The sequence below is a fragment of the Benincasa hispida genome, chromosome 3 (assembly GCF_027475165.1).
Source record: "Benincasa hispida cultivar pf3 chromosome 3, pf3_genome.v1.1, whole genome shotgun sequence".
In the NCBI taxonomy this organism is placed as follows: domain Eukaryota; kingdom Viridiplantae; phylum Streptophyta; class Magnoliopsida; order Cucurbitales; family Cucurbitaceae; genus Benincasa; species Benincasa hispida.
The window spans coordinates 49,966,170-49,976,973 of record NC_143480.1 but is presented as its reverse complement, the minus strand read 5'-3'; the positions used below and the strand labels follow the sequence as shown (position 1 = coordinate 49,976,973).

The 10,804-nt window shown below is 34.4% G+C and overlaps 1 pseudogene; it reads right to left on the bottom strand.

Annotated features, from left to right (window-relative positions):
• Nucleotides 1-2,621: 2,621 nt before the first annotated feature.
• LOC150037353 (uncharacterized) lies at nucleotides 2,622-3,591 on the bottom strand (annotated as a pseudogene).
• Nucleotides 3,592-10,804: the final 7,213 nt, after the last annotated feature.

Sequence of the window (10,804 nt, the reverse complement as noted above, 5' to 3'; positions counted from 1 at the left end):
CGGGGCTATAGCAAATTCGAAGGAGCCTCGGAGTCATCGTCGAGGTAAGCACATAAAATATCACCTGATCAGGGAGATTTTGCATTACAATGATGTGATAGTCACGAAGATCGCATCGGAGAACAACGTTGCTGACCCTTTACAAAGGCACTTACGACTAAAGTGTTCGAGGGTCACCTGGAGAGTCTGGGTCTGTGAGACATGCGGCATCTTGTTTAGGGCAAGTGGGAGATGATACTGGGGTATGCCCTAGTTTATTGTCTATTGTACATTTTTATATTGTATTGTACATTAGTCTCCCGAGTCATTAGGACAAGTGGGAGTTTGTTGGGATTGGTGTCCTAATTCTCCCGGAGTCTCGTTATTTTGTAAAGATACACATTGTTTGGTGAATAAAATAATTGTTATTTAATTCTGGCATTTACTCATATCCAATAAACAAAGCTCCTTGATTATCTAATGTGAACTTAAGTAGTATATGTGATATACAAGTGGATCATGCCTTAAGTGATAACCTAAATAGGTCTGTAGTATAAGGATTAAGGTGGGATACCTAATCCTGGTGACACTACGGATACGGCTCGCTTTGTAGAGATTTGCAAGTGTTGTAAACTAATACAAATCATTGATCCTGACCATTCATGTGGAGACGTGCGAGTGAGGGTGTCCTATACAAGGTGTCCTATACAAAGAGTTTGTATAAGACCTGAACCACAAGATGACTAGACTCTGTATATAACGCCTTGATACTAGAGATTTACATCTCAACTAAACGACCATAGGTGACACGACCTCAATCCTGAGTGTTTTAGGAACTCCTGCCTTTGAGGGCGGTCCTTTGATTATTATGAGTGAGAGTGGCCAGATTGCCAACTCAATATTCCTACCTTTTTGGGGTCTTGATCTGAAAGCTGGGAACTCAATCTACAAGATGGAATTCAATTCTTTCCCGAAGCAAGGATAAGTAGAGAGATTGCTCCCTTAAGGGCTAATTCCGGGGCTTGAACATAGTGTCCACAGCTTCTCTTTGGAAGAGAAGACTCAGTCATAGTAGGACTATGACTTATGTTCATTAGAGGGATCAGTGGTACATAAGGAGACAGATGTAACTACAGGGACATAACGGTTATTGGCTCAGCTGTACTTACGAGTGATCTGTGAAGGGTTGTCACACTACTGATTGATTAAGATGGACACATAATATATCTGTGGTAAGGGTTCAGCTCTCGATCTTTAGTAGAGTGCCTGGTAGTTAACAAATGGTAGATCCCGTGGCTAAAGAGTTTAGTCAGTTATTCACGTACCGTTGGAGCTTCAAGATACAGGTCCATCAGGTCCCCTTGGTAGCTCAATGGATTCAGTTGAGGATCAGTTCTTGGTGTTGATTTGAAATGTTCAAATTGACAAGAGGTTTTTTTATTATATATGATATAAACAGGATGATGTATGAGATACATCTAGTGGAGGATTGATGTTAATGATATTTACATTAAATATCATGAAATAGAAAAAGAACTATGGTTTATATATTACATGAGATGAAATATTAAAACTATAGGTTATAAAAATAGTATGATAAATTGGCTATCATTTATATTTATAATAATATTAATTATTGGATAATTAATTCTTTTTCTTTAAATAACCAATTTAGTGGGTGGTTATTCGATTCATAGTAACTGTGAGTTTAAAAGGAAAGTGGTTTTCCTATTTTGAAAAGAAGTTCTACAAAAGGTTGATAAAAGTTTTGAGATTTCTCTCTCGGCGAAAAAAGAAACTCACATAGTCGTCAAGTAAATACGAATTTACTAAACAAAAGCTGGGCAAGCTAAAGGATCGTGTAGTGGTGAGCTAACAATCGTGCAGTATTTACTAAACGATCGCATAGTTTTGCTAGACGATCGCTTGCCCAAGGTAAACGATCGTATAGAGTTTGTAGGTGACAGACCGAGCTAAACGATGAACTAAACGATCACATAGCTTTTGGTAGACGATCGCTTAGCTTTATCTAAACTATTGGGCATCGACCTATACGATAGGTCTCTGCCATCTCCCACTTGCCCAGTCATGTACGCGATCGATGTTTCCTCCTTCGTCTGCCTCATTCCAAGTCCGAACAGAGCCCACCCTTTGGATTTTCACACCGAGAATACTAAGGTAGCCTTGTTGGTGGTGTCAGACTCAACTTGACACCATCAAAGTTTTCTGGAGGCCGTTCGTGCTGTTGCTGAGGAGCTCGTGGCCGAGGCAATCATTGAGGACAAGTGCGAAGAGTTTGTTCTGTGTTGCGATCGTGTAGATTGAGCATTCGAGGTTGCTATTGTTCGAACGGTCGTGCAACGAAGCGTGGAGACGCATCTTCAAATGTGCGTAGAGTTTACTCTCTGTTCATTTGAGTTTTCATGCTGTAATTTCTGTATGAATTGTATAATCGTTTGTTTGAAATCGACTGTAAATGTATTGTTCATTCATGATTATGATTTGGAATTATCTTTCTTTCGCTGCTCATGGAAATCTCGAATCCGATTTCCTTCAAAATCAACATTGATAACATCATGTACTTTCTTTTCATACACAACCATGGTGGAAGATTATAAATAACCATCACTACAGGCCAACAACTATATTGAACTCATTTCACCATGTGGATTTACTCCGTCGACTAACAATGCTAAACGAAGATTCCTAGGTTCAGAACCAAAGTTTTGCCATTTAGAGTCGACTAACTTCCAAGCCGGAGAGTTTGCTGGATGTCGTAACTTACCATCTACAATTCTTTCATCAACGTACCAAGTCAAGTTTTTAGCATAATCAATACTTCTAAAAAGCCTTTTGAATCGTGGAATTGGTAGAAAGTATCATATCACTTTTGAAGATATTTGTTTTTTCTCTTCATTTGTATCCTTCCCGTTTTTCCACCTTGATTCACCACACTCAGGACATTCAATTGCATCTACATATTCTTTCTATACAAACAACAATCATTAAGGCATGCATGAATCTTCTCATATTCCATTCCTAGTGCACCTAAAGTTTTTTTTGCTTCATACATTGAATTTGGGAGCTCATTGCTAGTGGGCAAAATTTCCTTGAAGGTTTTGAGTAGTTCTGAAAAACTAGTATCACTCCATCCATATCTAACTTCAAAATTGTACAATTTGACTAATGTAGACAACTTAATGTATTTTTTGCACCCTTCATGTAATGGTTTTTCAGCATCATTAAACAACTTCTCAAATCTATTCAGATCTCTTGAATATTCCTCGTGAGTAACTTCAACCATTTCTTTTAAACCTCCAACATCAGTCTCTTCATATATATGGTTGTCAAACTTAGAAGATTCTCCACAAAATGATGAGTTAGGAAGTTTTTCCCATGCCAAAACCAAATTTTATAACTTTCATCAATTTCATTGACATATAAATGATCTCTAATATCCTTATTACTATGCTTTTCACAATTCCCACATTTCAAACAAGGATAATGAATATAGGAGCTATTTGTATTAGAAAATCCAAATTTTATGAAGTTTTCCACACCCAATTCATAATCTTTGGATAATCTACTCTTGTGCATCCATGATTTATCCATGATTGTAAATCTAGTAAGAAAAGATGATAAACAATGATTAACTTCAAAAAACAAGTTGTGGGAAACAAACAAGTTCCCAATATATATAACTTGTCATTTATAGCTCTACAACATTCCAACCTCAAGAAAGTAAGACAAATTAGAGAACAAAGACAAACACATCTAAAAAAACCGAACCCAAGGTGTAATCGAACCTCAAAAAATTGAACCCAAGGTGTGCACGTGTTCTAATGTGCTAAACATATATTAATTCCAATAACTAAAAATTGAACCCAAATTTGGCAAAGCATTACTTAGTTCATAAAGCCCTAACAAATTAGACACATTGACATATCTAACTTTGGCAGGCATTTAATTAAAGAAAAGTGGCAAGTTCTTGTTGGGAATGTCCTAGAACTCGCAGTTCGTAAATTTTGTATTAAAACATTCTATCTATCAATAAAAAATTATTGAGTATTTTATTCAATAAAGTCATTGATATTGCATTCTATTATGAAAATCCAGTAAACATATCCATGCTACAGAATGAATACTTTAACTTTATGTGGTGACATAAATAGGATCAAGTTATAGTATATAGCCTAAATAGTCTATAAGTATATGGATAAAGTTAGGTATTTCATCCTAGTAACACTATTGGATGCGGCCCATTTCGTATATTGATACAAATGATGTGATCCACAAATCATTCATGTAGAGACATATGAATGGGGACATTCTATGCAATGAGTTTGCATAAGACTAGACCTCAAAATAGTCACATTTCTTTATAACGACCGTTTACTGTTAAAACTGACTATTTTAAACTAAAATGACCTAGGATAACAAGATCTTAATCTTGAGCTAACTATGAACTCCTATTTATTTCGGGATTATCCTTCGATCTACATAGGTGAGAGTAGTCCAACAACACTGCTTAATAAGCCTTCCATTTTGGGGATAAAATCAGGTAAATAGCTGGGGACATAGCTATGCAAGATGGAATTCACTCCTACCCAACTTAGGGTTAGCAGATAGGTTGTTCTCTTAAGCGTTGATGGTTAGTCTTGAACAACGGGACCCCACCCTCTCTTGGTAGAAAGAGATATGATTTATACATGGTATTACAAATTAGTTGTTCAATATAGGGCCAGTGGGAGCCTAAGGTGTAAGATGTATTTACAGAGGTAAAATGGTAATTTTGAACCAGCTGTAAATACGAACGACTTGTGAAGGATCGACTTGCTGATTATGGTCGAAATGGACAGAAATATATCTACAATGAGAAGAGTACAACTATCGAGCTATAATGGTGTGCCTTGATAGTTAACAAATAGTAACTAAATCGGTTTAAAGAGTTTAACGAATCAATTACAAATCGTTGGAGCTCATGATCTGTAGGCTCATTAGGTCCCTCTACTGGCTCATAAATTAGAATAACAAATTGAGTATTAAATTGGATGAATTTGGAATTAGGGTTATGAATTTGAAATGTTCAAATTCAATTATTAGGGTTTTCAATTTATTGTATTTGATACAATTAAAAAATGTTTAATTTATATGAAATTAAACAAAATTGAAGAATCAATTAATATTTAAATTATGATTTAAATATGAAATGGAGTCATATTGGTCGATTTGATGTTTTATTGATTTAATATTAAGATATTAAATTAATATTATTTTAATTAAAAATGTATAATAAAATTAGTTGTATATAAATTAATTAATTTTGAATTAATTTATAAAACTAATTTTAAAAAAAAATAGTTTTATTTAAAATCAAAATCAAAATTAAAATCAAATTTGAGAAAATTGATTTTAAAATAAAAGAATAGTGGAAAAATCCACTATCCTCTTTAATGGTTAATCATCAAATTCCATTCAATTTCTCATCAATTCTCCAAGTAGGAGCTGCCCTCCATGTAGCCCTACTTTGATGCATGGTTTGTATGTATAAATCAGACCTCCATGCAGCTTGATTAAGAGATTAATCAGAGATTTTTCTACTGAATTGCTGCATAGTTGAAAACCCTCTCAAACCATCAAAATAATCCCAAATTCAGCTTGATTTGAGTGTTTCCACCACACATTCTTTCTTGAGTTTTGTAGAGAAGATCTTGATGGTGGTCTTGTTGAAGTTTCAAGCTCAATCTTGAAGTGATTCTGCTGAATTCGTGGATTAAGTCTTCAAAGATAATGTTTGTTTCAAACCCTCTTTGAATTTCACTTGAATAGCATGTTTAAAACTCAAATTAAGTATAGTTGGACTGCTTATTGATTCTGATTTGTTCCGCTGCAAGTTAGTTTACTCTTTCAGTTCTTGCAAGTTCTCTAAAATTAAAGCCCTAACTTTGGCAAAGCATTGATAAAATGGCAATCCCAACTTTGGCAAGTTCTCTAAAATTCAATCTCATTCAAGAACAATATGAAACCAGAATTTATTATGAGATTCAAGAATATACATGAGAGATTAAACCTTGAAAGTTCATGCCTCAAACCAGAAAAATGAAGCCCTAACTTTGAAAGCTCATGCTTCAAACCAAGAAAATCAAGCACTAACTTTCAAACTTCATGCCTCAAACCAAGAAAATAAAGAACTAAATCTAATCTAAACAAGATTATGCCTATTCTAAATAAGAAAATCAAGATTAAGCCTAATCAAACCAAGAAAATCAAGAATTAAATCCAATCTAACAAGAAAATCAAGATTAAGCCCTAACTTTGAAAGTTCATGCCTCAAATCTACTTACCTCAATGAAGAATCTCTTCAAGATTGATGGAATAACAAAGATGCATCAAAAGGAAGTGAAAAACCAAGAAGATTTTGAGTGTATTGCACAAAAAACCGGCTAAATCTGCTAGAATTTCTTTTAAATCTGTCTAATAGCATCGCCACGCTACTAAAAGAGCGTTGCAATGTTGTTCAAGAGGCACGCAATTTTCCCATCAAAATGCGTAACGTTGCAATGCTACGTGCGTGAGGCACACACATTTTTCATTTTCTGTCAAAATATGTAATGCTGCAACGCTACTTTTCAGCGTTGCAATGCTGCCCTATATATTCTACAATTCTTGACATTTTATTAATTGAACTTGACATTTTTAAAACATCAAGTACTGTATTTTTCAGGAAAAATGCACAACCCCCACTTTTTAAAATCAATTCTTGACTTTTTTTCTTTAAAATCACCTATTTCTTGATATTTTATCATAAAAACATCAAATATTTAAAATTGCAAACGTCAAGAAAGGTGGTTTTTCTTGTAGTGTATCCATTGCCACATATTATGACTTTGTGTGAAACTCGAACCTTGCTTTCCTTATTTAATTGTTGAGATTAGTAAAATGAGGGATTTAATATTTAAGTAAAGTGCAATTGTAGGGAAATGCGTAAAGGATAAGGAAATGAAGAAGGAAGATGCTTAAGTATTGGAAACTTGAATCTCGGGTGTTTATAAGTTAGTCTAGCAAGAAGAAATTTTGTCTAAGTGTTGGCCATGAAAAGGGTAGTAAAGCATCGAGTAAACACTAGGCAGGCATCGAGTAAACATTAAGTAAGCATCATTAGGTAAGCATCGAGTAAAAGCCATGCATGATCGAGGAAAGGATCGTGCATCGAGTATGCTTGATCGAGGAAAAAATCGTGCATTGAGTATGCGTGAGCAAGGAAGGGATCAGGCATCGAGTTTACCATCGTGCATCAAGTAAAGGCCAGGTGCGAGCAAGGAAGCCCTCGGTTATTTTTTAAATTTTGAGAAATTGAGGGATTTGAATGAAATTAGGGGAAAGGGAGGAAATCCAAGAAGGATAAGATAGAATTGGTTTTTGATAAAACTTGAGAAATCTAAGGAATTGGGCTGTTAATTTGTGATTTGAAGGTTAAGAGGTAGGAGATGTATCAGCTAGGTATTGGGACTGATCGAAATTAGGAGCTGTCAGTTGAAAATTGAAGGTGGAATGGTAAGAGTTGAGGTTATCGGCCTATAAAAGAGGAAGAGGGGAAATAAGTTGAAATAGGCTCAATTGGAGCAATTCCTTGAGGGAAAAGTAAGTTAAACCTCTAGAGAGTTAATAGGAAAGAAATTGGGAGAGTTTCGTTAAGAAATTCTGGTGGAACGAACAAGAAAACGGAGGAGAATGTTGCTGTCGAAGGTCACGCGAAATTCAAGGTGTTGTGCAACTTTTGGGTAAATTCGTGGACTTAAAGAATGATTTGAGGCTCCAAATTCAAAGGTAAGATACTTATAGGTCCTTTGGGAATTCTATGGCTTTTAATTTGATTATTTTAAGTTGGAATTGAATAAATTAAATTCTAAGATTTCTCATTAGAAAATAGTTACCCGTAGGAAGTTTGGTCGATTTCAGGTGTTTTAGGGCAAATTAGACGTTCAAACTTTAAGGTAAGATAGTTTAAATGATGGGTTATTGTATTGGTTAACTAGAGTGGGTATGGCTGAATTAAGAGAATTTTGTCTCGAAGGCTCACCGGTAAAGCTGGTCGAAATCTGGAAAATTTTGGGTTGTAGGTTGAAGAAAGAGTTGACTTATTAGGTTTGACTTCTGTCTGTCATCTTTTGTCCGTCATTAAAAGCTGGAAAGTTCACATTAAGTTAGTTAAGGTACTTCTAAACATAATTAGGAGTCCAATTGGTATTAATAGGATGCTTTAAGTATGAAATTAGAAGAAATTGGGATCCTAAATCAATTTTGAAGTTGATTAAGGGGTTAATTTAAAATAAACCCTAATTAGGGTTAATAAGAAAATTATGCAAAATTGGACAAAATTAATATTAACTAAGGTGTTCCCAACCTTAATTTAAGTTATGATGGATATCAATAAATTTTTTTAATCTTGGGATTGAATTAGTTTGGAATCTTAAGTTGATTTTAAGTTAATTTGAGTATGAAAGTGTAAAGTAAAACCCTAAAATTGAATGTATTAGGGTTTGGGAAAAATTAAGTCCATTTAAGCTTAATTTTAGTTCTAATTAAGGTACTTTGAGCTTAAATTGGAGTGATTTGGGAAATATTTTTTTTTAATAATTAAAAGGATTTAACCATGGGTAAATCCGAAATGAAGGAAATTAATTTCCATTGAATATGAATATTGGGGGATCTTCAAAATTCTTAAGTAATTAAAGGATCAAATTGAAAAGTAAACTCTGCAATAAATCAAATTAAGACTTTGGGGAAATTTAAGCACAATTAATTGGTATGTGACTATAAAAAAAATAATTAGGAAAGTATTAACTAAATTTCAGGATTTATAAAAAATTTGTGGGAGGGGAGTTCGAAAGGAAAGCGAATTGACGGTAAGTGATTTATATTTTTTTAATGGTTGGATGTATTATATATTTGTACCAGTTTGGTGAATTTAGCATGATCCGAAAATATATGTTTTCTTGAATTATAATTATTGTTATTTTGTTTGGATGACTGTTTTCTTTGTGAGTCTTGGTTTGGATGTTTGTTCCTATTGGTTTGACTAGAAACTGGAAATTGTACCCGGATATTATTAGCATATTTCGTGGACGTTGGACTGGAATTGTCAATATATCTGGTTGGGGTTATCTATGTGCCTGAGTATGTCTAGTAGAAATTGTCGACATGTGCACATTCGACGGGTTGTTTAGGGTACTGGAATTTGTTTCCTCAAACCGTTTTATGGTGATTTTTTACGTAATTGGAGGATTATGTGATCATGACAACTTCATCTCATTTATTAAATTGAATGTATATAAATTCAATGGTCGTATATGTTGTGATATTGCTTTCCCAAAAATGTTTTGAAAGCAAATAATATTTTAATTTGAACTTATCACTCATTGAGCACTCTCGCTCATGTTTTCCAAATGCTTTTCTAAATCCTCCCCCCCACGTATCAGAAAGAGTGTGATGGATTTGGCTTAGAACCAGTCGATGGAGTGATTGCGAAAATCATCTCGTCTTAGCAGCTGTATTAGGAGGGTTCAGACACATAGTAGCAATGTAACCTCATAATTGATAAACGATAATGTATTGTATATAACACTCTTAACTGAAATAGCTCAGTTATGTCTTGTAATAAAAAAAAATCCTAGACAGTAGAAGTTTCTAATATCTATAGTCCTCACACTTCCTTTCGGGTTAAAGGGGTGTGACACTTTGAAATATGACAAATGAATTTCAATACTGCCTTTTTTAATGATAATCTTGATGAGGCTATGTACATAGTCCAACCAAAATGATTCATTGACCAAGTTCAAGAGTAAAAGGTTTGCAAGCTTAATCAGTCCATTTATAGACTAAAATAAGCATCTAGATCTTGGAATATAAGACATAATAATTCGATCAATTCTTATGGATTTGATCAGAATGTTGATGAACCTAGTGTCTATAAGAAGATCATCAAAAGTTTAGTAGCTTTCCTAGTTTTATATGTGGATGATATCTTACTCATTGGGAATGATGTAGGTTTTCTTATTGACGTTAAGAAATGGTTGGCTGCTCAATTCCAAATGAAATTTTTAGGAGGAGCACAATTTATTCTTAGGATCCAAATTATCAGGGACCGTAAGAACAAAACATTGTCCTTGTCTCAGGCGTCGTATATTGACAAGATGATTGTCAGATATTTTATGCAGATTTCCAAGGACTTATTACCTTCCAGGCATGGAATTATCTTGTCTAAAGAATAGTGTTCTAAGACACCTCAAAAAGTTGAGGAGATGAGACAGATTCCCTATGCATCAACAGTGGGTAGCCTAATGTATGCTATGTTGTGTACTAGGCCATACATTTTCTATGTAATTGGGATTGTCAATCGATATCAATCCTATCCAAGATTTGATCACTGAACTGCGGTTAAGACAATCCTCAATTATCTTAAGAGAATAATAAATTATATGCTTGTGTATGGTACTAAGGATTTGATCCTTATAGGATACATTAACTCTAATATTCATACTGATAAGGATTCTTGGAAATCTACATCAGGATCAGTGTTCACTCTTAACAGTGGAGCTATAGCATGGCGGAATGTCTAGCAAAGTTGTATTGTTGACTCCACCATGGAGGCTGAGTATGTAGCTGCTTGTGAGGCTGCTAAGGAAGCAGTCTAGCTCGAAAAGTTTTTAACTTATTTGGAAGTCATTCCAAATATGTTAATACTCATCACCCTTTATTGTGATAATAGTAGTGCTATGGCGAATTTCAAGGAACCCAAGAATCAAAAGGAAAGCATATAGAGCAT